At 41.3% G+C, this 27,846-nt stretch overlaps 1 pseudogene; it reads left to right on the top strand.

The window, feature by feature from the left end:
- Window positions 1-27,846, top strand: part of LOC122934686 — a 261,344-nt pseudogene that overhangs the window by 192,119 nt on the left and 41,379 nt on the right.

Raw genomic sequence — 27,846 nt, 5'->3', positions numbered from 1 at the left:
TACACTATATATATATATATATATATATATATATATATATAAATAAAATCATACTTCTGATATATATGAATGTATTATATGTGGGAAACTGCTACTGATGTTTTTAGCCATGATATATTTACATATATGATAATATATTATATATTCTAAATATATAATAATATATGTAAATATATTATGGCTAAAAACTTATATACAGTGGATATAAAAAGTCTACAAATGTCTTTAAAATGTCAGGTTTCTGTGATATAAAAATGAGACAAAGATAATTCATTTCAGAACTTTTTCCACCTTTAATGTGACCTATAAACTGTACAACTCAATTGAAAAACGAACTGTAATCTTTTAGGTAGAGGGAAGAAAAAATATAAAAATAAAATAATATGGTTGCATAAGTGTGCACACCCTTAAACAAATACTCTGTTGAAGCACCTTTTGAATTTTTTACAGCACTCAGTCTTTTTGGGTATGAATCAGCAAGCATGGCACATTTTTGACTTAGCAAGATTTGCCCACTCTTCTTTGCAAAAACACTCCAAATCTGTCAGATTGCAAGGGCATCTCCTGTGCACAGCCCTCTTCACCCCACAGATTTTCAATCGGATTCAGGTCTGGGCTCTGGCTGGGCCATTCCAAAACGTTAATCTTCTTCTGGTGAAGCCATTCCTTTGTTGATTTGGATGTATGCTTTGGGTCGTTATCCTGCTGAAATATAAAGGTTTGGTGCCAATATTGACTGGTATTTGGAACTGTTCATAATTCCCTCTTCCCTCTTGCTGCCACCACCATGCTTTACTCTGGGTATGGTGTTTTTTTGGTGATGTGCAGTGTTGTTTTTGGGCCAAACATATCTTTTGGAAATATGGCCAAAAAGTTCAACCTTGGTTTCATTAGGCCTTAACACCTTTTCCCACATGCTTTTGAGAGACTTCAGATGTGTTTTTGCAAAATGTAGCCTGACTTTGATGTTTTTCTTCGTAAGTAAAGGCTTTCATCTTGCCATTCTACCTCATATTCCAGACATATGAAGAATATTGGAGATTGTTGTCACATGTACCACACAGCCAGTACTTGCCAGATATTCCTGCAGCTCTTTTAATGTTGCTGTAGCCTCCCAGACCAATTTTCTTCTCGTCTTTTCATCAGTTTTTGAGGGACGTCCAGTTCTTGGTAATGTCACTGTTGTGCCATATTTTCTCCACTCAATGATGACTGTCTTCACTGTGTTCCATGGTATATCTAATGCCTTGGAAATTCTTTTGTACCCTTCTCCTAACTGATACATTTTAACAATGAGATCCCTCTGATGGTTTGCTATGGGATTAATCAGAGGCACTTTAAATGATTTTATCTTTTGCTCCTGAGGAAGGGGTTCTTTTATGTACACCCTGACAGCCCCTCAGTGAAGTGAGTAGGAATGCTCACAGTTTTGATGCTTTTTTAATGCAAATTTGCGACATTTTACTGAGTTTTTATTATTAATGTTTGTGGGGATTTGGCGCTTTCTTGTGTAATTTCAAATCAATTAAGAAGGTCAAGACCATTGTAGACCAAAAATCTTACACGTATTTTTTCCTGTGATGACTTTAAATGATGGCAGGTGTATGCTGACTCCTATTTAACATGATTATGATTGTGATTGCTTAATTCTGAACACAGCTACATCCCCAGTTATAAGAGGGTTTGCACACTTATGCAACCACATTATTTTATTTATTTTTTATTCCCTCCACCTAAAAGATTTCAGTTTATTTTTTAATTGAGTTGTACAGTTTATAGGTCACATTAAAGGTGGAAAAATTCTGAAATGATTTATCTTTGTCTCATTTTTTTACAGCGCAGAAACCTGACATTTTAACATTGGTGTGTAGACTTTTTATATCCACTGTGTATAATATATATATATATATATATATATATATGTATATGTATATGTGTTTCTGCCGGGATTCAAACTCCTAACCTTGTAAATTAGAAGCAAGTAGGTTAACCACTACACTATATAGAGCTACATGTTAACCTGCACAGAAATATAAAATAAGTTTTATGCTGAATAGGAATACTCACTACATCAGAAACTACCATGAGGTTTTTCTGACAGTTTAGCATTCAGCTTTATAGCTGAGTGGTTAAGGTTCTTGCCTCTAATGTACAAAGGGTTGGGAGTTCAAATCCCTTTGTGCACGCAGTGTTAGGCCAAACTCCGCGATGTGCTGAGAATAGCGATTTTCGAGCCAAACTGGCATTCGGCCGAGCATGTTCGATCAACACAAATATTTAACTTAATTTTTACCAAGGTCTATAAATCTAACTTGTTATTTTGAGTAATTGTTTATGGATAATTTAATGTCAAATAGATTGAATTAATCGTTCACATCATTTTCACCATGAACTCTACATAACTGTTAGGATCAGATATAAAATAGTTGTAGATAATGACAACTATTTTGGGGCCAGGATGGAACAGTACTATATATACTGTATATGTTGGAAGGGACCACAAATATTATCTTTTGTGTCATTAACATGCTTATTTTATTTTATTTTTATTGTTTTGCGCAGTGCCATTAAATTTCTCCAAAGAACTCGAGCATTATACTCTACAAGGTTTCCGAATGATTGCTCTAGCATATAAGAAATTAGCTACAAATAATATACAGATCATAGAAAGCTTGGAGAGGTACAGTAATATAGTGTTACAGTTAGTTTGTGAGGTTTTTGTCATACATTAATTACCAATCATCACAACTCAGTATTACTATATAATTATTGCATTTACTTGCTTTCATCATCTTGTTTTCATAGGGAACATGTAGAATCGAATTTAATATTTCTTGGATTTCTCATAATGGAAAATAAACTTAAACCTGAGACAAAACCTGTGCTGGAGGAACTTATAGAAGCAAAGATAAGAACCGTCATGATAACTGGTAGGTTAACAAAGATGCAGGAATGGTTTACCATCTCTTTTGAGTCATCCCTATACGATATGTCAAAGCAGTTCGGACAGTTCAGATCCTAAAGGATACATAATCTGTCACTTAGAAAATGTGTCACATAATGAAGTAAATAACATAAAAGTAAATCATATATCATGTAAAGCAAAATCAGTCTGTTACTTAAATGATAGGATCAGCATTCATAGGGTTGTAGTAGAGGGGGCTGGAAAACATCATTATTTTATTTAGAGTGGCTTTTTCCTTAGGTGACAATCTTTTGACTGCTTGCACTGTTGGGAAAGCTTCTGGGATGATTCCTCTAGGCAGCAACTTGATTGTCATAGAAGCCAATGCTCCAGATGAAAGTTCTCCTGCGTCAATTGCTTGGGGAAGTAGTAAAGAAATTCAAGAAAATGGCCACGTATCAAAAGTAAGTTGCAATATTTTATGTTCTGATTTATTAGTGTACCACAATGGTCAATCATGAGACAATAAAAAAGCAAGTACACAATATTTGATATAATCATAAAGGCTATGGACACCTGTACACAGATTTTTTTTTTGCTTCCTACATGAAAAAGTAAGCACAATTAAGCAACTTTCTAAATGATCTATCATGTTACAGAGTATGTGTTAGTCTTTCACTTAGCTGGTAGTGCTGCTTAGGCAATAATTTCATCAAAACACTTCTCTTGTTTCTGGAGACTCTCTGCTCTTCCTCTGCTTTTTCTCAGTGTTAAAGGTTAACTGTCATATTTTTTTGGGGGAGTATTGGATTGTGGTGATTAATATCTCCTTGGTGGTCCTATTTCAACTTTTCACTGTGTATTCAATTACCCCTTAATTCCACATGTTCCCTGTACTGCCTACTTTTACCTGTGATTAAAATTGGGTTGCTAGGCATGTTCCGTCTATCTGTTGAAGGATGGAGCACGCAGCGTGCAGGGTCACATTACTGACAGCCAGGGACTGTAAGTAAATGAGTAAAGCCAGGTCCTCCCCAGCAGCTGATAACAGTGCCTGGGCTGTGTACACTTCCCCCTGTCCATGCTCTTGGCAGACGCTCCCTCACTCAGCAGAGCTGGAGAATGCAGAGTTGGAGCAGCACAGACCAGGGAAGGGAGATCTGCATCTGCTCAGTGTATAAATGAAAGCAACATGTGGTAAGAGGACCCCTTTGTGCTGCAGGAGATTAACCCTTTTAGGGGGGAGGGCTCTGGTTACTGACACTGTTGGGGGGCTATTGTTACTGGCTAGTGCATGTGAGGAGCTCAATACATTATGGGTAGTGAGTGCAGGCGGAATTAGCCTCAGGGTGAGGGCAGTGGCGGCCATCTTAACTGAATAGTGAAATTGCTGTTTTATGCAGACTGGTTGCTAAGGGCTGAATCTTATTAAATATGGGGTAAGTCAGTCTAATAGTAACTGATTCTGGAATATCATGTTATTAGTAACTACATATATGAAAATTGAAATTAGGGTCTAAATGGGACAGTTATCCTTTAAAGATTGCAGCAGATGGAGGAAAGTTGTAAATAGCAGTAAAAGAGCAAGGCAGGGGCATTCAAAGAGGACAGAGAAGAAAGACCACAAAAGGCTTAAGGTGGAACAATTACATAGGTTGCATACAAGTGGAAACAGAAACACGGTACCTGCTGCTAATGCTAGATGGAGAGGAGAATCATGCGCTGCTCAGCATCGGTGACTGACAGCAGAAGGAAAAACTGATCTTTTTTCGGCTGCAGAAGGAGAAAGCAGTACAGCAATAAAGTTGTCCTGATACATGAGAGCCAGTGAAGGCAGCAGCATCTGGGACACACATACCTCCAATTCAGAATGTTTTACTGAAATGAGGAACAGCTTGCATATTGCATACCAGGGGACTAAAAATGAAGGAGCAAATGACGGCAAACTGAAACCTAGTGGATCTTTTAAAATTCAAGCTAACCATGAACATATGTAAAAAAAATATCAAATCAAAGGTGTCCATAGCTCCTCTCAGAGCATTATTATAATGAATCATTGCTAATGTAATGCACTCATATAGGCCTATCAAATTATTGCATGGTCTTGTACAGTCCCTGTAGGGACTGTGCCCTATTGTAGTAGAACCAGAGACCAACTTCGGATCTTTTAGTACTCTTGTTAGCCAATCAAACTCTAATTTGGTTCTACATATGGATTCCATCATCACCCAATCCTTTTTAAAGAACACACAAATACAATTGGATAAACCAAGCCAACTCATACAGAAAATTTTAACTAATTTACAAGGACACAAAGCTCTGTCATTCTAGTCAGTAGAAAGTCGTGTTATTCTGCAGTACAGCATATTGTAAAATTAAAAGTGTTTTTTTTGTCCTTATCTATATTTCCTTTATGTGCATTGCTGGATCCTCAAAGGGTCAGTCCGTCCCCCAAATTGTAAAACTTTTTCATATGATCCATGCTGCTCTCTCTATATTTCAACACTGCACATACCCCTTGACATGCAGATTTTTTTTAAATGTACATGTGAGTATATTAAAGTGGTTTTAAGACATTTTAGCAACGGTGCTTCACTATCCACGAATCGCTGTTTTTTGCCCTACTACCTTGTGGATACGATGGAGCCAACACCATTAACAAACCTGATAGTATGAACAAGCAGGAAGCCAGCGACGATCGTGGAGCACAGATTGGAGATCAATATCAGCGGGGCTAATGATATGTGAGTTAAAGGGGTTGTCCGAGTTATTTTTTTGTTTTTTCTATGTTCCTAACTAGGCAAATATATCAACTTTACATATAACTCACTTTACCTGCAGAGCCTGTTTTATCAGGTTTCACTGAGGGTCACATGACCCGTGATGTCAGCTTCTGTCCCTGCTCTGATAAAGTTTGTTTACAAGCCTGTAAACGAGACATCACTGTGATGGCCATGCCCCCCTTCACTGCCGGGCTGTCTGCTCTCTCCTAGGATTCTTAACCCCTTTAGCTACACAGACTGGGTAGCTGCTTCCAGTGACAATTCTGGGCACAGGAGCTGACAGACTAGAGAGAGCATTGCACAAGAAGGTAGGGGGAATTTCCTGTGTGTATTAGCAGTGTCATTATACAGCTGGGACTTGTAGTTCTACACTTACAAGTTGCTGTTGATTCTCTCAGCACTCAGGGCAGCTCTTGTATCCACTCCCTTAGCAGTGTCATTATACAGCTGGGACTTGTAGTCCTACACATACAACATGCTGCTGATTCTCCCAGCAGGCAGACTTGTCACTCAGGGCAGCTCTTGTAGCCACTCCCTTAGCAGAGCAGGGGGAGGGGCAGAGATTGTTGTTATTGCATGTAAACAAGGGCCAGAAAAGAAGCAGGGAAATGAGGATATATATATATATATATATATTTTTTTTTTATTTTTTTTTGTCACGGACGGTGTACAGGAAACAAGACAAAGCAACATGCATATATGACTGAGTGGATCCAAAGCTAAGGAACCAAAAGGGAGACCCCTGCACAAGACCTGAGACTTTCCCTGGCTGCTCAGCCTATGCAAAGATCCGAGAGGTGGATGGTTGCATATCCACGTACCTCGACTATATAACCCCTGAACACCCTACAATAGTGAGGGGACACAACCGCCGACTCCCTACATGAGACACGGAGGGAGTCAGGGTCACCTGGGATCCAGCAAACAGAAAATAACAGATAAATGTTCAGCACTTAACTTAGTAGCAGACTGGAAAACAAGATCAGCATGCACACACACTCCAGGAAGTAGTATAAGCCGCCCAGTAATGCACCATGGGGAGGAATTTAAAGGGAAGCAATCAGTCCAACTAGATGACAGCTGAGAGAGGCTAACGAGATGAGTAACTGAACAGCACAACAAAGAGAACTCAAGGAGGAGGTTCTGAAAGGCTTCTGTCAGAGTTTCTCAGCTGTCTGGTTGTGACAATTTTTTTATTTTTATTTTTTGCATAAAACTTGCTAAGCTTAGTTATATACTTTGGTGCCCATCAGAATTTCAGTGCTATATATATATTATTATTTTTTTTTCATAACTCGGACAACCCCTTTAACAAAAGCTTTTTGTAATTATAACTAAACAGTTTTGTCAGTTTCCTCTCATTACTTCACCATATAGAAATATCTATTTTTTTTGGAGATATCTAGTCTACCAGGAAGGTGGTATAGTGGAGGTTTCTGTGAGTTGTATGCTGGCAATTGGTTCTGTCAATAAGGAAGAAAATCTTTGTGTGCAGTGGTAAAATATAGAGCAGTGCGGATCATACGAAACAGTACAGTACATTGTGATAACTTTCAATATGTTTGTTTTTAATGTACAGGACTTGAGCATCAACATCTGTGACTCAGATAACAAAGCAAAACATTTTTATTTTGCTATGACTGGAAAATCATATCAAGTTATTGTAAATCATTTCTATGAGTTACTTCCCAAAGTGAGTATAAGGGCATTTGTATATGACCTTGCATTACTTACATACCATTGGTATGGACATAAGACCTATGCAGTCAAATGTTCAAGATTTCAAATATATATGGAACAATTTAGCTTCATGTCTCAAAACTATCTTGGGAAAAAAACTTGTCAGTAGAGGTCTCTTGTGTTCTTTTGTTCAGTAGTGGTTTACACTTTGCAACTCCCTAAGGGCTCTTTCACACTTGCGTTGTCCGGATCCGTCGTGTACTCCATTTGCCGGAATTACACGCCGGATCTGGAAAAACGCAAGTGAACTGAAAGCATTTGAAGACGGATCAGTCTTCAAAATGCTTTCAGTGTTACTATGGCAGCCAGGACGCTATTAAAGTCCTGGTTGCCATAGTAGTAGTGGGGAGCAGGGAGCAGTATACTTACCGTCCGTGCGGCTCCCGGGGCGCTCCAGAATGACGTCAGAGCGCCCCATGCACATGGATGACGTGCCATGCGAACACGTCATCCATGCGCTTGGGGCGCCCTGGCGTCACTCTGTAGCGCCCCGGGAGCCGCACGGACTGTAAGTATACTGCTCCCCCGCTCCCCACTACACTTTACCATGGCAAACAGGACTTTGGTTACCATGGCTGCCAGGACGCTATTCAGAAAAAGCTAAACGTCGGATCCGGTAATGCGCCAAAGCGACGTTTAGCTTAAGGCCGTATCCGGATTAACGCCTTTCAATGGGCATTAATTCCGGATCCGGCCTTGCGGCAAGTGTTCAGGATTTTTGGCTGGAGCATAAAGTGCAGCATGCTGCTGTATTTTCTCTGGCCAAAAAAAGTTCCGGTCCGGAACTAAAGACATCCTGATGCATCCTGAACGGATTTCTCTCCATTCAGAATGCATGGGGATAATCCTGATCAGGATTCTTCCGTCATAGAGCCCCGACGACGGAACTCTATGCCGGAACAGAACAACGCAAGTGTGAAAGAGGGTGTGAAAGAGCCCTAAAGGATGTTATTTTTGCTCTGTGTAATTCAGATTGTGAAATTGTGCACATTGACCTTATTGGGGTTCTCCAAGCCCTGCAATAGCCTAAGATAATTAGGTCCTCTTGCTGTATACCTGCACGCCAATCTGCACATCACTGACACTGTGATCTGCACAATGCATGCAAGTGTCTGGAACATTACCGATGCAGCCAATTACTTTCCGCAGAGGAAGATCATTGACGTCAGTGATTGGCTGCAGAGTCACGTTCCATATAGGTCTCTGCTGGAGTTTTTAACCGAGCAGCAGGAGGATTGGACCAATGTTACACATCATGATGCTGATGGTGAAATGCTTTAAAAAAATAATTCAGGCTGTTTCAGGGATCATCTAATATTTTTAATTATATTGGAGAACCCCTTTAGCTGGGGCAAGTGAGGCCTTCATTTCTTTAGATATTTGTCTGAGTTCTTTTGTGAGGGAAGATATGTTTTCACAACACTGTATAGTAGCCTTTTTGTTTTATAGGTGTTTTTATGCTAAGCTTTCTGATTTAGGTTCTATGCCATTTAGAGCTGCATATGTATAGTAGAAGTAGCAGTTACATCTCAGATCATATACCTAGGATGATAAAAGGATTGCAGGAGGAAGGTAGAATGGATAACATATCTTAATATTCTTTGCTCTCAGATCCTTCTCAATGGAACCATTTTTGCTAGAATGAGTCCAGGACAAAAATCCAGTCTTATTGAGGAATTTCAGAAAATAGAGTAAGTTCTTTCAGTAAACTTAAGTATAGTGGTTGGGTAGCTGGTATATGTGAGGTTGTATTGTTGAGCAATTTGCCTTTCAACACATATTCAAGTATTACATATACAGGTACTAGTTATACTAGTATAGAATAATTAAAGGGGTTATCCTATCTTAGACAATCGGGGAATATCGCTAGGATTGTCTGATAGGTGCGGGTCACACCTCTGGAACCCACACCTACAAGGAGAACGGAGCAGATAAAGTTGAGGAGGGCGCACTGCGCATGCGCAGCTGCCCACCATTCATTTCTATGGAACCGCCAAAAATAGCCGAGCGCTGGCTCGGCTATTTCCGTCGGCCCCACAGAAATGAATGGGAGCATTGGCCAGGCATGCGCAGTGGCCTAGCATGTGCGGTGCACTCCCATTCACTTCAGTGGGAGAGGTGGGGAGCTGCGTCTGGTGGTGGACGGACCCTGGGGTCCTCCAGCCACAACTCTCTACGGCAACATTCTCCTAGCGATATGCCAACATTGTCTAAGATGGGATAACCCCTTTAAGTTCTCAGTCTTAAATAGTTCATTTGCATTATGAATGAAAAGAAAAATCCTTACCTTTTGTTGGTGTTTTATTTGCAGTTTTAAGTATTTGGTCAGTTTTCTTGACTTGGGGAGTTCCAGGCAACAAAATATAGTAGATAATTGGTAGCATGAGTGTAGAACATCAACTTAGGCTTTATTAACATGACTGTGTCTGATTTTATATCTGCAAAGAATGAATCCATAAAAAACAGATAACACACAGATGGCTTCCGGATGCATTCTATTTTTATTTCTGACTCTCAGACTTGAAAAGATGAGTCTGATCTTCAAAAATGGACCAGAATAGGACATGTGCTACATGTGTCTGTGCTCTTTCCGTTTTTAGAACAGCCAGCACATGGAGGAAATGTGAATAAGCACAAAGGGGAAGATTTATCAAAACTAGCTTAAAGATAACTGGCTTAGGGCTTGTTCAGACGACCGTGGGAAGCCCGTGCCGTGGACCGCATATTGCGGTCCGCAATGCATGGGCAACGACCGTGGGGCAGCCGCATAGGGATCGCAGACACATTCACTTGAATCGGTCCGTGATCCGTCCGTTTCGCAAAACGATAGAGCAAGTTCTATCTTTTTGCAGTGCAGAGGCATGGAACGGAAACCCAGAAAGCACTCCGTAGTGCTTGCGTAGTGTTTCGTTACGTGATTCCGTTCTGCACCATTCTACATCTCTAGATTTGTGGACCCATTGAAGTGAATGGGTCTGCATCCGTGATGTGAAATGCACATGGAACGATGCCCGTGTATCGCGGATACGCAAATGCGGTCCGCAATACGGCAACGGGCTGCACACGTTTGTGTGAATGAGCCCTTAGTCGCATAGCATAGCAACCAATCAGTTTCTACCTTTTATTTTTCAAAACTCCTTTGGAAGATAAAACTGTGAAATCTGATTGGTTGCTATAGGCATCAGCCCCTGAGATTGTAGAAAATCCATTTAAACATATTATCTCATGAAGATAACTCTTTTTTTGTAACGATAGCTCCGCTGTCCATTTGACCAGCTGATCACTATGGGTCAGGCTCCTGAAATCCCAAGGATCAGCTATCAGTAATGTGCGGTACAATAGTAGTATATTGCATGCCAACCTTTAACACAAATGACTGACCATTTAAAGGTCCTTCCACCCAGACCAATTATCAAGCAAACATATGGGAAATCATTGTTCCTGAGCAGCAGATTGTTTTCTCACAACAGCAATCTGCTGCACAGGAATAATGATTCTCTGTGGGGAAAAAGGATCACTATATTGATAGCTTGTCACCATATAGTGGTGGTGATTGCTGCAAATAAATGCAGTTTTTATCTCTGCCGGATGATCTGATAGATATCAGAAGTGTCTTCTTTGTTCCTGAACTGTCAGATCATCTATATGTGTAAAAGGAGCCTAATACACAGATGAGCTGGTTCGTTCAGAAGATAGAGACCTATTAGGATATATGGACAGGGGTTACCTTTTTGAGGCTTTATTAAACAGACATACAAAAAAGTTACAGAATATTACGCAAATATAGAATGATAATTCCCATTGTATTTCCTTAGTTATTATGCTGGAATGTGTGGTGACGGAGCAAATGACTGTGGGGTGAGTAACATTTTAGTTTTCTTTTAACAGCTGGATATAGATTTCCATTTAATATTTATTCATTTTTTATTCTAAACTGAATGATCCACTATATACAAAAAGATTATATATTCATTTTTTCATCAGGCACTATGGGGCACATTTATTAAGACCTGCCTACATTTTTAGACCTAGCATGAGCGGGGAGTAGTTGCAGATTGTGGTGCAATTAGCTGTTGTGCCGCAATCTGCACCTGAAATACGCCTAATATAGGCATACAATATTTAAGCTTAATAAATGACCCCTGCACCTTCCTACACCACCTATAATTTTACTTTAGGTGTTGTCATTTTGAGAGGTACATTACAAACCTATATACCTGTAGTGAACCATTTTTAGGTATTATTTTATTAAGTTACTCCTGAGCTGTATTTTTTCTAAACTAAATATCCCCAATTTTGCTACTCTTTTTCGACACTGTAGTATACGCAATGTGATTTCTTTGGTTGTATTCCTTTGACCTTAAGTTCTAATATGTCTTTATTCTACATTGGTGCTCAAAACTGGGCAGAAGATTACATGTGCAATCTGACTAGTGAACTATGAAGTGGTGGAACTAGATTCTCATCATGTATATCAATGTGGTTTTTGATGCACCTCATGATCTTATCTTCCAAGTCCTTTTTCCATTACATCCAATGATTAGTATAGAATATACCTCCTTATAGAAGCTTATCATATTACTGAAAATTGACAAGCATGATTCCTCATTAACCTGTGCTAATATGTGCAACACGCCAGACCTGCAGGGTATAGCGACAGTGAGATCACGGTATGGGCAATCGAGGGTTACTCACTTTTTGGAAGACCCTGGGCAGGCATGCGGCAGTGAATGAGAGGCAGACACTAGTTCCTCTGGGGCACACTCTGGGTGTAGAGACCTGGCCTGATGTTGGGTGAGGTGCCCTGGTTGTTGCAGGTGTTTAGAGTGCCTGAGGCAAGGTCCCTTTAAGGTTCGTGACGCCAGTGCCTGTAACGGTGGCACACCGGTTTTCAGTAGCAATAAGTGAGGTACACGGATAATATGGTGAACCAAACGTTGCTTTACTTATAACGGTCCAACTTTTTACATCAAGATGGTAATACAGTCCTTTACAGTCCCAAATGCACAGCAGGTTTATATCACAGCAGGTTTCAATCTCGCAAGATACTTGGAGGGTATATAGTTAATGCTTGGCAGTGCTATGCTGCTCTATCCCCACAGCTATTCTAGCTGGCTGGATCCCAAGGCCCGGATGCCTATTCGCTGGCTTAAATCCTTGGTATGAATTCCTTCCTCCAGTATTGGCACTTGCTTAAGGTTACAATACCTTTGTTTCCTAGCTGTCTCTCTCTGCTTCAGGTGACAGGTGACTGCAGGTTGCTCCCAGGAGGTGCTGTCCTACTACTGGGGTATCTCAACTGAGCTAAGCTTAGCCTCAGGAGCTTCAGGCTGACGAGGTAACTCCTCTAGTCCCCTGGAATACACTACACACTCCCCTGTCTGGGCCTTCCTATATATATATCTAGGGCTCTCTCTAAACTGCACCCTGACAGGCCTGACACCCAGTTAACACAGGGAAAATACACAAATGCAATAAAACACATTAACTTGTGTAGTGCCCACCTTTACCTAGTGGGACACTACATATGTAGCTATTTGATGGGATAACATCTCAAGTAGTTTATCTACAACAAAAGGTAAACTTACTGGTCTATATTGGCTCATTATAGTAAAAAACTATAGGCACTGCTGACCAATTTTTGAACTTCTGCTATGTGCCAGTCCTGTGGAATAGATAGAATCCATAAATAGAATCTATACATATTATAAATAATTATCTGTTTATCATTGTGCTTTATTCTGTTACGGATCAGCTAGTATGAACTCTAAGCTAGTGTGAAACTAAGTGGTTTGGCATAGGGCTCATCCCAAGGGAATGTTTCTGGTTCTTCCCTGGTATTCACTCTTTAGCTTCTATACAGTGATCTGGATGTTGCTGCAGGTTAGCAACCAGACCGCTACCTCTTGGGATAGTTGGCAGTTAACTCACTGGGATCTCTGGATATAGAAAAAATACAAGGAAAACTGCAGGTACAGACTGAACTAAGGCACTAAGGCTTATATGCTGGTTTTAAAGGTTAAAGCAGTGCACAGTTAACATAGACACAGAAAAGACTTCTGGGCAGGGGAAGTGATGAGGCACACACAAGGCAGGCAGGCTGGGCACTTGACTGACAAGGCCGACTGGACTAACTTAAAATCGAACTGAATGGGACTTGGACTTGAAAGTGTATGAGCAAACAGGCAGGTTGGAAACAGAACTTAGAATATGGCAGGTAGAGATGGTTAATGTGTTAAGTGAAAACTCGCATAAAAAGGTTAATTAATACTAAATGTATTTCAATGGCTTTTGTCACAATATGACATGAGATAACACTGTGATGTGTTATCAGTGTAAATTTTAGCTTGGCTATATCTGTAAATTGCTGTAGCACTTCACTATCAAACACCTTTGCTGGTCACCAAGGAACCTAAAGCTCAGGCACCCTCTGCCTGGAGAGGGTCTCTTAAAGTGGTTCTACGGGAATTTAGAAAATGAAAATACTTAAAAATTACTTTATTATAAATATATTCCCAAAAACCTAACATTAGTTATAATGGCTGTTTTTTTCTAGGGAGCAATTATTAGGAGAAATAAAATGGTGCTGTCCTATTCTCACAAACAAAACCTGTCCTCATCACACAGGAGAACAAGTTACTTCACAGAACTGAGCTAAAGAGCTGCCTCATCCTCCTCTCTGTTTGTCAGGGATTATGATCCCGAATACAGATGATAAGATTTTCAGCTAAATCTCAGAAGGAGTAGAGCTCATGAGCAGATGTGGCTAATAAGCAACAGCTCTTGCATGCCGTCTCCATTACCACAATTTGTCCTGTCTGCTTCCTCATGTCTCCTCATGATGTCCATTCCGACAAAGATTCAGCTAATTATCATATTAACCTCTTCCAGACCGGGCCATTTACCCCCTTCCTGACTAGGCCTACAGTAACTTTGCAAAACTGATATATGTCACTTTATGTGGTAATAGCTTTGGAACATTTATCCAAGCCAATCTAAGATATTTTTTCTCGTGACACATTGTTCTTCATGATAGTCATAAATTTGAGTCAATATATTTCACCTTTATTTATGAAAAAATCCCAAGAGGTGACGTGTGCTAATACATGTCTGTCTGTCTGTGTGTTTGGTTATAGTAGGCTAATATGCTAGGAATCAAAAGTCTCCTGATGAGAATTTTTTTGTAAACCGGAAACACGTTGAGCCTAGTGCCTTTACTTGACCTCAGTAAGCTATTCAAGATTGAATTCATAAGTGACAGATTGCAACATTGTTTTACATTAGTTAGTAGGAGGAATACATTTTCAGTGAGGTTGAGGGAACCTTGCCAATACACTGAATATTAGAGCAGTATTAGTGCAGTGTACATAGTGGCTCCCCGCCGAGATCCTGACTAATGATATTGAACAGGGACAATACCAGGAGAGATATGGCCAGTGAATGAGAGATACGAGTTCTGGCATATCATCTTCCTGTTGGCAGTGTTTTGTCCCCGTTTACAATATTGTTAATCAAAAGAACTAACACTATTACAATTATAATATACTCCATCCAGTATTTTTTTTTAAGTAACTTATAATAAAGTTTTTTGTTTTGCTTTTTAGCATCCTATAATTTAACTTGTGAGCTAAAAATCCCAAATTTACAAAAAATATTGAGAAATTCACAATTTTCAAAATTTATATTTCTCTGCTTTTAAAACAGAAAGTTATACCCATAAAATATTTGTTACTTAAAATTCCCCATATGTTTAATTTATGTTGGCATCATTTTGAAAATGTTGTTAGAAAGCTTAGAATTTTAGAAGCAATTCTGAAAAATGTTTACGAAAAATTTCAAAATCGACTTTTTAAGGACCAGTTCAGGTTTGAAGTCACGTTGTGGGGTTGTGGAGCAAACATAGAGGAAACCCCTCATAAATGACCACATTGTAGAAACTACACCCCTCAAGATATTCAATACTGATTTTACAAAGTGTATTAACCCTTTAGGTGTTCCACAAGAATTAAAGGAATATAGAGATCACATTTCTATATTTGAATTTTTTGGGCAGATTTTCCATTTTAATTCATTTTTGTCCTTTAACACATCGAGGGTTAACAGCCAAACAATACTCAATATTGCTTACCCTGATTCTGCGGTTTACAGAAACACCCCACATGTGGTCATAAACTGATTTAAGGGCACATGGCAGGACGAAGAAGAAAAGGAGTGCAATATGGTTTTTGGAAGGCAGATTTTGCTGAACTGGTTTTTAGATGCCATGTCCCATTTGAAGCTCCCCAGATTCATCTTACAGTGAAAACTCCAAAAAAGTGACCCCATTTTGGAAAGAAGGGGATAAGGTACCAGTTTTGTTGGTACTATTTTGGGGTACATATGATTTTTAATTGCTCTATATTACGTTTTTTTTGTGAGGCAAGGTAACTGAAAAATGGCTGTTTTGGCACTGTTTTTATTTTTTACAACATTCATCTGACAGGGTAGATCATGTGCTATTTTTATAGAGTAGTTTTTTTACAGACTCAATGATATCAGATATGTCTACTTTCTTTCTTTGTTTGTTTCAGTTTTACATAATAAAGCTGTTTTGAAAAAAAAAAAACGTTTTTGTGTCTATATTTTCTGAACGCCATATATATATATTTTTGTAGTCTTGTTCAGGGGCTTGTTTTTTGCAGGAAGAGATGCCGTTTTTATTGGTACAATTTTTGGGTACTTATGAGTTTTTGATCATTCATTATTACACTTTATGAGGCAAGGTGACCCAAAAATTGGTTGCTTTAGCACAGTTTTTAATATTTTTTTTTTTACAGCGTTCACCTGAGGGGTTAGGTTATGTGACATTTTTATAGAGCAGATTGTTATGGACCTGGAAATACCTAATATGTATACTTTTTCTTATTTATTTAAGTTTTACACGATAATAGCATTTTTGAAACCACAAAAAATAATGTTTTAGAGCCATAGCTTTTTTATTTTTTGAACAATTGTCTTAGTTAGAGTCTCATTTTTTGAGGAATGAGGTGACAGTTTGATTGGTACTATTTTGGGGGGCATATGCCTTTTTGATCTCTTGGCGTTGCACTTTATGTGATGTTAGGTGACAAAAAATATGGCTTTTTGGCACTGTTTCTATTTAGCATTCTTTACGGTGTTCACCTAAGGGGTGAATTCATGTGATATTTTTATAGAGCAGGTTGTTACGGACGCGTCAATTTCTAATATGTATACTTTTTTTATCTATTTCACTTTAACACAATAATAGCATTTTTGAAACAAAAAAATGATGTTTAATGTCTCCATGTTCTGAGAGCTATATATATATATATATTTTTTTTTTTTTTGCGATTTTCTTATGTAGGGGCTCATTTTTTGCAGGATGAGGTGATGGTTTTATTGGTACAATTTTATGGGACATATGCCTTTTTGATCACTTGGTGTTGCACTTTTTGTGATGTAAGGTGACAGCAATGGCTTTTTTTGACACAGTCTTTATTTTTAATTTTTATGGTGTTTATCGGACGGGGTTGATCATGTGAAATATACGCGGCAAATATGTCTATTTTATATTATTTTTTTCAATTTTTAACATGTTTTTTAATTACTTAACTGGGGATTTTTATTATTTTTTTATATATGAAATCTTTTTTTTTTTTTAAACACTTTATTTTTTATTTATTTTTTATTTTACACTTTGTGTCCCCCATAAGGTCATACAAGACCTCTGTAGGACATTTAACTACTGACATAGTAGCCCCAGTTACAGGAGAAATACACCCCCCAGAGAGGCTGTACAACAGTATACTGAGCTGTATAGCCTCAATGCAGGGCAGCTCCTGCACTCTCCCGGCCCTGGCGGTCACATGACCACCGGGCTGGAACAGGAAGTGCATAGCTCTTCCTGATCTGTATACACAGCACTCATTGAGCGCTGTGTATACAGCGATCTAGAAGGCAGAGACACCTGGGAACTGGGGTGCACTGCTGTCACTGACATGCAGGGTCCCCCGCTCTGCAGCTGCACGATCAGAATGGAGGATGAGGCAGCTCTTTACCTCAGTGTTCTGAAGTAACTTGTCCTCCTGTGTGATTAGGACAGGTTTTGTGTGTACTAATAGGACGGCGGCAATTTTGTTTCCCCTAGTCATTCTCCGCAGACAAAACAAGCCTTTTTAACTAATGAAAGGTATTTGGGAATATATTTATAATAAAGTAATATTTACCTAATTTAATTTTCTTAATTCCTGGAGAACCCCTTTAAATACCCATTGGCTGGGGAAGGATTTGGTAGCTTGCACACAGACCCTTTTAGAGGCCGAAAGTGAGCATGCAACCTAGGAAAGAATCAGGCAGGAGCATAGAGAAAGCAGCATGAAGAGGGTGTCAGCGACCAGTAGAGATGAGTAAAGTTTAGAAAAATTACATTCGGCCAATATACCCAGGCTACACTGCCTAATCATTTTAGTCCCAATTAGTAGCCCAATCTCAGTGTGAAGGCTTGGAAGTTAACCCTTTCCCAACTGCCAACAGCAAATTTACCTCGGCGGCTGGGCATTTAAAATGGTGTCTGCTGGAGCGTGCAGTGGGCATCATGGCCATCAGGTGTCTGCTGTTTTAGAGAGCAGACACCCGGCACTAATGGTTGCCAGTTGCGGACTATTAACCCTTCAGATGCCGTGGTCATCTGGGTGTGCTCCAGCTCCCCCTGGTAGGGATTGGGGTACTTGGGACTAGGGCTAAAATGATCCATCAATGTAATCAATAAAAAAAAATATTCTTGATGCAGTTTTCCCGCATCGAGGATTTATTTAAATCACGTTACCACGAAGCGTGAGCGAAAGTAAGCCTTTCATTCACCGCTACGTGGCCTCCAATCGGCACTGCACTGCAGGGCCTGGCGTGCACTCATCGTAGCGTGCTGGCTGACGCTGTGTATGCCATCAGGTCCCTCCTGTTGCATGCTGGGAAGAAGACGCGTCCGTCTCCTGCGGACTCTATGTCAGCGCACTGCTAGGAAAGGTAAGTATAAGATAGCACTAGCAGGGGCTTGAATCTGGGGGATGGGGGGTGTTGGGGCCTACAGATTTGAAGGGGGCACCTGTGATTTGAAGTGATGGCGCTGGGGGACATGGATGGCAAATCGGCAGTGGCATGGAGAGGCTATGATATCTGATGTAACTGGGGGACATGGATCATTGGCAATGGCATGGAGGGACTCATGATGATATCTGATGGCACTGGGGGAGTGAGGGACATGACATGGAGGGGCTGATGATGATTATATCTGATGGCACTGGAAGAGTGAAGGACATGACATGGAGGGGCTGATGATGATATCTGATGATGGCACTGGGGGAGTGAGGGACATGACATGGAGGGGCTGATGATGATGATATCTGATGATGGCACTGGAAGAGTGAGGGACATGACATGGAGGGGCTGATGATGATATCTGATGATGGCACTGGGGGAGTGAGGGACATGACATGGAGGGGCTGATGATGATTATATCTGATGGCACTGAAAGAGTGAGGGACATGACATGGAGGGGCTGATGATGATATCTGATGATGGCACTGGGGGAGTGAGGGACATGACATGGAGCGGTTGATGATGATGATATCTGATGATGGCACTGGGGGAGTGAGGGACATGACATGGAGGGGCTGATGATGATGATATCTGATGATGGCACTGGAAGAGTGAGGGACATGACATGGAGGGGCTGATGATGATACCTGATGATGGCACTGGGGGAGTGAGGGACATGACATGGATGGTCTAATGATGATTATATCTGATGGCACTGGAAGAGTGAGGGACATGACATGGAGGGGCTGATGATGATATCTGATGATGGCACTGGGGGAGTGAGAGACATGACATGGAGGGGCTGATGATGATGATATCTGATGATGGCACTGGGGGAGTGAGGGACACGACATGGAGGGGATGATGATGATAATGATATCTGATGGTACTAGGGGAGTGACGGACATGACATGGAGGGGCTAATGATGATGATATCTGATGGCACTGGGGGAGTAAGGGACATGGCATGGAGGGGCTGATGATGATATATGATGGCACTGGGGGAGTGAGGGAAATGGCATGGAGGGGCTGATCTGATGGCACTGGGGGGACTTGACAATAGATGGCATGGCATGGAGGCACTGGGGGAGTGGGTTGGGGCCAGCAAAATGGCAATGGATGACATAGGGGTCTGATTGCAGCATGGGATGTTCTGATGGTGGTGGTGGTAGCCTGGGGGTCTGATCATGGTGGCACTGGCATGGGGGTCTGATTGCGGACTTGCGGCATGGGGGGACGGGACTGATTTGAGGGCAAGGCTGACTGACCTGGGGGTTATTGTGGCTGATATGTGATAGTCTGATTTGGGAGGTGTAGTTTGATCTGATGATCTGTGTGTTCTGATGAAAAATATTTTGTTTCTGAAATTATTATTTAACCCCCCCCCAAGTTGTGACTCTTTTACTGTTGCACAAAGCAAGAGGCAAGACCTAAAGAAGTATTACTTTACTTAAACTGCGAAATGGAGAAAGAGAGAAAATAGTCAGGCCGAGGGGTGAACCGAAGATACAGGACAGAGAAAACGGCACAAAGTTTGGAATCATTTCAAACTGAAAAAGAACAAAAGCTCTGTACAGTGTGTCTATTGTAAAACTGAACTAGCCTACCATAATAGCACAACATCAATGCTTCAACATCTCACCAGAAAACACCCAGTAGTTCACAGAGCAGACCGGACCCAAGGTAAGTAAAGGAAACCTTTATTATGATCTTAGTGGCACACACAACACACAGGCTTTGTATTGTAAGAAGAATTGCTTATTTACCCTCTTTTTCAGTACATCACAATCACCATCACAGTGATGTATGGACAGCTATGTGTGGACAGCTGCATCACGTTCAACTGAAGCAGCTGAGCTTACAGACAGCATTCTGAACGTGCCTGCCATAGACATGCGCCCGCTATCCATGGTGGAGGATGAAGGTTTTCAGAGGATGATTTCCACTTTCAATCCAAGATACTCTTTCTTCAAGAACCTACTTCATGAAAATTATGGAGAAAAAGTATGAAGAATTCAAAGGCAAGTTCAAGAACACTCTTAAGGAGACTGACAGCATTGCACTTACAACTGATATTTGGACGAGCGTTGCTACAGAAGCTTATCTGGGGGTGACGTATCATTTTCTTGGGAAGGATTGGGAAATGGAGTCCTACAGCCTAACAATGATGCCCCTTTAAAAAAGACACACAGCTTCAAATATTGCAGAGTCGCTTGAGGATGTTATTGCCATTCCAGCAGAGAAAGTCAAAGCTGTTGTCCATTAAAATGGAGCTAATGTTGTAGCAACAGTGAAGATTTTAAATGAAAAACATGGATGGGCATCGGTGCGATGTGCAGACCACACCCTGAACTTGGTTGTGCAAAGCGCTCTGAATAACCACCAAGCTATCTCTAAGGACTCATGCACACGACCGTGGGTCTGCAATACATGGGCAACGGCCGTATGCATCCCGCAACACGGATCGCGGACCCATTCACTTCAATGGGACTGCAATCCGGGAGATGCAGAACGGAGGCACGGAACGGAAGCACTACCGAGTGCTTCCGTGGGTTTTCTGTCCATGCCTCCGCACCGTAAAAAAGTAGTGCATGCACTACTTTTTTGCGGTGCGGACAAATTTGAATGGATCTAGATCTGTCTGCGGCTGCCGCACGGATCTGGCTGTGCATTGGGGACTGCAAATTGCGGCACCCAATTCACCAAACGGCCAGCACACGGTTGTGTGCATAAGCCCTAAGTATGTGGCCTGTGTAAGATGCCTTGTTGAGCATTTTAAGAAGAGTGAGTTGGCATGCACCAAGCTAAAGGAGAAGCAACAGCAGATGGACACACTATAATGCATGCTAGTGCATGATATACTGTAAGTATGCGCTGGAATAGCACTTATCACATGATATCAAGACTGCTGGAACAAAGATGGCCAGTGACTGCTGCTCTCTTAGACCCAGAAGTGACTCTAAGAGGAAAACACCACTACCTTGATCTGAAGCCTGAACAGTGGAGCCTGATTGAGGAGCTAACCCAGGCCATTGAGCCATTTGAAGGAGCTACAGTGTTTCTGAGTAGCCAGAAGTACGTTGCCCTCTCTGCACTTCCACAGCTAGTGCAGAACCTAAAGAAGTCCATACAGCATTTAGCTTTTGAGACTGCACCATTAAGGTCATTCCAGGCTCATGTGGTAGAACAGATCACAAGATGGCAAGAACTGTCTATGTTTCAGCCTGACTCTTCAAACACTGCCCTAATTGCCGCTGCTCTGAATCCCAGATTTAAGAAACTTAAATTATTGTCTGCTGATGAATTATTCAAGGTCCAAAGCACAGTACAGAGCATGGCACTTGTTGCCAAAAAGGTTATGACACGGCCCAGTGAACATGATGGAGCTTCTTCTAGAAGAGGACAAGAAGATAACCCTGCTGCAGAAAAGCATGCCAATGATCACGCAACAGCCACATCATTCCTCCAGAATATATTGGGATCATCAGAGTCCAGCTCCAGTGATGAAGAGGATAAGGAGCAGTAGTTAAGTCAGTCTGTGCAGAAGGAGGTCTTGATGTACTTTGGAGAACACCCTGTATCCAAGAAAGAGAATCTGTTGTCATGGTGGAAAACAAATGAAACATGCTATCCAGTAATAGCAAAGTCCTTTCTGTGTATTCCAGCAACTTCCACACCAGCAGAGCGTCTGTTTTTTGCAACAGGAAACATAGCATCAAAGCGCAGGGCCAGCCTGTTTCGAGCATGTGGATATGCTCACTTTTCTTCATTGCAACTGCCAAATGATCCTTTAGGCCCCGAATCAGGAACCTTTGGCACTCCAGCTGCTCTGAAACTACCACTCCTATAGAAGTGATTAAAACATTCTGGGAGTTGTAGTTCCTGGACACCTGGAGTGCTGGAGGTTGCTGATCACTGCTTTAGGGTAATCTTGTTCATGCAAGCTTACATGCACTTTACCATATGTAACTTATTCAGGAGATAGCTTTATCCAAACTGGTGTAAAGGTCAACTGGTTTAGCAACCAATCAGATTACACCTTTCATTATTCAGAGCTCCTTTGGAAAATGAAAGGTGGAATCTGATTGGTTGCTATTGGGAAACTAAGCCAGTTTTCCTTTACACCACTTTTGATAAATTTATTTTCCCCCATAGTTTTTGTTTTTGCTGTGTAAAAATGCCAGAAGGCCTTAGAAGAAAACAGTACAGATGTGTGCATGATAGTCCGAACTAAAGTTGCCAGAAAGTCTTGAAAGTTGCACAACATAAAGGGTAAGGCAATTTTGCTTTTAAAATAAATTTGATCATGTTATTTAGGCTTCTTTAAGGCCTTTTTCACACAAACGTGTGCGCTCCGTGGCCGTATTGCGAACCGCATTTGCAGATCCGCAATATATGGGCGCCTTTTAATGGGCATTCAGCATCACGCAAATACGGAGATGTGAAAGGGTGCGGAGTGCTTCCTGTACTTCGTCCTGTACTTCCGTTCCGCAAAAAGATAGAACATGTCCTGTCTTTTTGCAGAATGGGCGGATCGCGGACCCATTAAAGTGAATGGGTCCGAATCCTCTGCGGCTGCCTCACGGTTGATGTTCGTGCATTGCGGCCCGCAGCACAGGGCGCACATGTTAGTGTGCAAGAGGCCTAACAGCTTAGGACAGGTTCACATTGCAGTGTGAACACTGGGACTCTGATCATCTGGCGACTGGCCCGAGTCCGGCCACAAAATGTTATGTCACTGTGCAGCATTTTTTGACCGCATCCAGCTATGACAGATGCAGCCAGTGAACTCCGACAGTCTGTTCCTCCATCGGAACAGACTGCTGGAGTTCACAACATAGCCTTAGATACACATTCTGGCAGAAGAACAGCCTTCTGAAGTATACCGTATATTGGGTAGAGCCGGATACAACCAGCTATACGCTCTCATTGACCATAATGTGGTCCAAGGCCATCTGGCCATGTTCTGGCATACATGCCACGTATCATACAAAGCTTTTTTTTGTTTGTCCGGCCAAAACCCACCTTGAATGCTGTAACAAGGCCGGACCCCATTACAGTCCATCGCTGCAGCAGTCGGCAGTATCCAGCTGTACCCGATATGGTATATTCCGGCTGGCTGTTCTTCTGACAGAATGTATATTGCAGCTGTGAAAGAAGCTGTGTGCAATTATTTGCTATACCACTGTAATAAATAAAAATATTGTTTTTTAAAATGGAATACGTTATTTTAAGAAGGTTTTTCTTATTAGAATACCTGATTAATCGTAAAAATAATCGATAGAATACTCGATTACTAAAATAATCGTTTACTGCAGCCCTACTTGGAACATGTATGCAGCATCCCCTATCCTCCTGTGTGATGGTACCAGAGACGGCACACAGCATTGAGGCGGGCAAACCTTCCGCAAAGCAATAAAATTGGGGGATTCACAGGGATGGCCATAATCCCATGTGGATCCCTCCATAAGGTCTGGGATTTCTCCCTACTATGAACCTAATGGTATTTCACTTTTAAAATTATTAGGGTTAAAACCAGATGCTGAACATGTTGGATGGATCAAACATGGCTGCTGAATTATTGTAGCAACACTCTGCACTTTTTCCTGCTATAGCAGTGGCTGCTGTTCCTCTCCTCCTCTCCCTCAATCATCTGTGTTCTGGGGGAGCGGACCCTCCTCCCGCTCACCCCTTCTCCACCAGCCCGCCAGAGCTGCTCTGTCCCTATACGCAGGCTGCGCTGTCTTTCCAGCAAAGCCTCTTCCCTTCTGCCCATAGAGTGATTGGGTGCTCCCTCTGGCTCTTAAAGGGCCAGTATGAGCTCACCCTAATTAACACCAGCTAATGGCTGATAACCTTTGGGCCCTTTCTAAGCAATATGTTCCCAGTACTCTAGTGTCCTGCTAAGGTGAGCTGATATGTGGTAGTTTGCTCCTGTCTGTTTTCTGTATTTTACACTTCGCTACCTTTCTTGACCTGTGCATGATCTCCGTACTGACCCTGAGCTGCCTGTCCGAACCGTGGACTGTTTCCCAGATTGCATGTGCCCTGCCTGCCCTGACCTCAGCCTGTACCTGACTATGATTCCGTGTGATCCCTCGGTGCTCTGCACTAGTATCGCTTTACTGCCATGGGTCAGCTGTCAACCAGACTACACCACGAGTTAGCAGCCTGGTGGTTCCCTTGCCAGAACCCTGTAGAAAGGTTCAAGAGTTAATTCCCTTATGACTAGCCCCAAGTCAAATCGGGAGTAGTCTAAATGTACTCCACTTTTGTGTGATGTTGAACCATATTGTAATGTTTTTTCAGGCCTTAAAAGTAGCTCATGCTGGAATTTCTTTGTCGGAACTGGAGGCCTCTGTAGCCTCACCGTTTACATCGAAAACCCCCAATATTCAATGTGTGCCAAAACTTATCAAGTGAGTTCTACTGAATCATAAGTAAGAAGCAACTTTATGATGTTTTATTGAGCTTTAGGCCTCATGCACACAACCGTTCCATTTTTTTGCGGTCTGCAAATTGCGGATCTGAAAAACACAGAAGCTCCCAGTATGCCTTCCACAATTTGCAGAACGGAACGGGCGGCCCATTGTAGAAATGCCTATTCTTGTCCGCAAAACGACCAAGAATAGGATATGTTATATTTTTTTTTTGTGGGGCTACGGAATGGAGCAACAGATGCGGACAGCACACGGAGTGCTCTCTGCATCTTTTGCGGCCTAATTGAAGTGAATGGGTCCGCACTCGAGCCGCAAAAACTGCGGCTCAGATGCGGACCTTAACTACGGTCGTGTGCATGAGGCCTTACTGTGTGATCACTTTTCTCTTTGGATTCATCTAAGTAACTATTATCTATGTTGTATCTGAAAATAAAACATGAAGCAATTTTGCTAATAATCTTACTCAGACTTACCGGATATAAGTTAGGAAGTAGCAGGGGTGGTTAGAAGGAAGAATGGCTGTAGAACTGCACTGCACCGTTTCTTTTTTATCAGAAAGAACAAATCAGAATGACATTCTACATTCTTTGAATATATCTACATGGGACAGATATGATGCAGATATTCCACTGCAGAACTGTGGGCAGCATTTACAGTAGCTGGAAAGCTGATGAGAAAACTCATTCACACACTGTGGAGGAAAAAACTGCAAGTCAAGCAGATTTTGTAGTAGACAGCATGGATTTTGCTATGGAATTGCTTCAAAACCTGAGGCAAATGTTTTCTGGTTACTTCCTGTCTAGTATAGACATACCCTACAAAGGGGATCAGCAACCTTCAGCATGCCAGCTGTTCTGAAAATACTACTCCCAGAATCCTCCTTTCACTTCTAGGGTAGTTACAAGAACAGCTAAGGGTGCGTTCACTTCTGCGTTCTGGATTCCTTTATGGCTTTCCGTTATAGCATGGTTATAATGGAAAATAACGGAATCCATAAGACAGAAGGACGGATCCGTTCTGCTGCCCATAGACTTGTATTATGACGGAATGCAAAATGGAAGCATTTAAAAGGCGTTCCATCTTAATAGAAGTCTATGAGAATTATAACGGATCCGTCCCGTTTCCGTTATGCAGAACAGAGAAAAAAGTCCTGTCGACAGGACTTTGTTTTCCGTCTTACATAACGAGAACCAGACGGATCCGTTACAATTGCAATTAGACTTCTATTAAGGCGGATAAAAATGGAATGCCTCTTAAAGGCTTCCATTTTGACTTCTGTCTTATGGATTCCGTTATTTTCCGTTACAACCATGTTATAACGGAAAGCCATAACGGAATCCAGAACGCAGGTGTGAACCCACCCTAAGTGTGCATGCTGGGAATTGTAGTTCCACAGAACCTGGAGTGCTAAAGGTTGCTGATCCCTGGCCTACAAGACTTACAGGTGGACCTCACAGATATTACATTAGTATATAGAAATTGGCATGATGTCATTTATTTTTATTAGGTATTCATTTCATTTCATTGTTTTTACTTTTCAGAGAAGGAAGAAACTGTCTTGTCACTTCATTCTTCATGTTCAAGTATATAGCTATGTATGCTATTATTGAACTGATATGCGTGATGCTTCTGATGTGGGTATGATCATATATTCAATTTGTGGTATTCAAAACAGTGTTACTAAGGCCTATTGCACACAACCGTATGGCTTTTTCAGTATTTTGCTGTCCGCAAAAAATGAATCCGCAAAAAATATGGATGGCGTCCGTGTGCATTCTGTTTTTTGTGGAATTTGTGGAATTTGATAGAACAGTACTATAGTTGTCCGTTATGCTTTGAACGGAACGGAAAAATTGAAAAAAGGAATGCATACGGAGTACATTCAGTTTTTTTGCGGAGCCATTGAAATGAATGGTTCTTAATATGGACCGTATACAGAATTAGAAAAAAACGGAATGTAAGTGGAAAAGAAAACGGCCGTGTGCATGAAGCCTAAGGCCTCTTTCAGACGGGCGTCTCAGATTTCCTCCTGATGCGTCCCAGGTGCATTGCGGGAAACCTGCGAGAGTGCGCACACAATTTCAGCCAGTTTTGACTGCGATTGCATTGTCCAGTTTTTATTGCGCAGGTACAATGCGTTTTGTAAGCGCGTGATAAAAAACTAAATGTGGTACCCAGACCCAAACTTCTTCACTGATGTTCGGGTTTGGTGTTGTGCAGATGTTATTATTTCCCCTTATAACATGGTTAATACAGAATGCTTACTAAAATGTTGCTCGAGGGGTTAAAAAATAAATTAATTAACTCAACTCATCCACTTGATAGCGCAGCCGGCATCGTCTTCTTTCTTCTTCTTTAAAGACCTGCAAAAGGACCTTTGATGACGTAATCGCATTCACCATGTGGTGAGCGCGGTGACGCCAGCACAGGTCCTGCTGAATGAAGATAGAAGATCCTTGTATCTTCATTCAGCAGGACCTGCGCTGACATCACCGCGCTCACCACATGATTACGTCATCAAAGGTCCCTTTGCAGGTCCTCAAAGAAGAAGAAAGAAGACGATGCTGGCTTCCGCTCATCCGCTATCAAGTGGATGAGGTGAGTTTTTTTTATTTTTTTTTTATTAAAGCAACATTTTAATAAGCATTCTGTATTACGAATGCTATTATTATCCCTTATATCCAAGTTATAAGGGAAAATAATACAGTAAATTGACTTTAGTCAATTTACTAACATCATCTCCTAGCAACCATGTGTAAAAATTGCATTGCATCTGCACTTGCTTGCGGATGCTGTGCGATTTTTACGCAGCCCCATTAATTTCTATGGGGCCTGCGTTGCGTGAAAAAGGCAGAATATAGAACATGGTGCGATTTTCACGCAA

The sequence above is a fragment of the Bufo gargarizans genome, chromosome 4 (assembly GCF_014858855.1).
Source record: "Bufo gargarizans isolate SCDJY-AF-19 chromosome 4, ASM1485885v1, whole genome shotgun sequence".
NCBI lineage: Eukaryota > Metazoa > Chordata > Amphibia > Anura > Bufonidae > Bufo > Bufo gargarizans.
The sequence above is the reverse complement of the archived record's forward strand: the minus strand, read 5'-3'. Positions and strand labels throughout refer to the sequence as shown.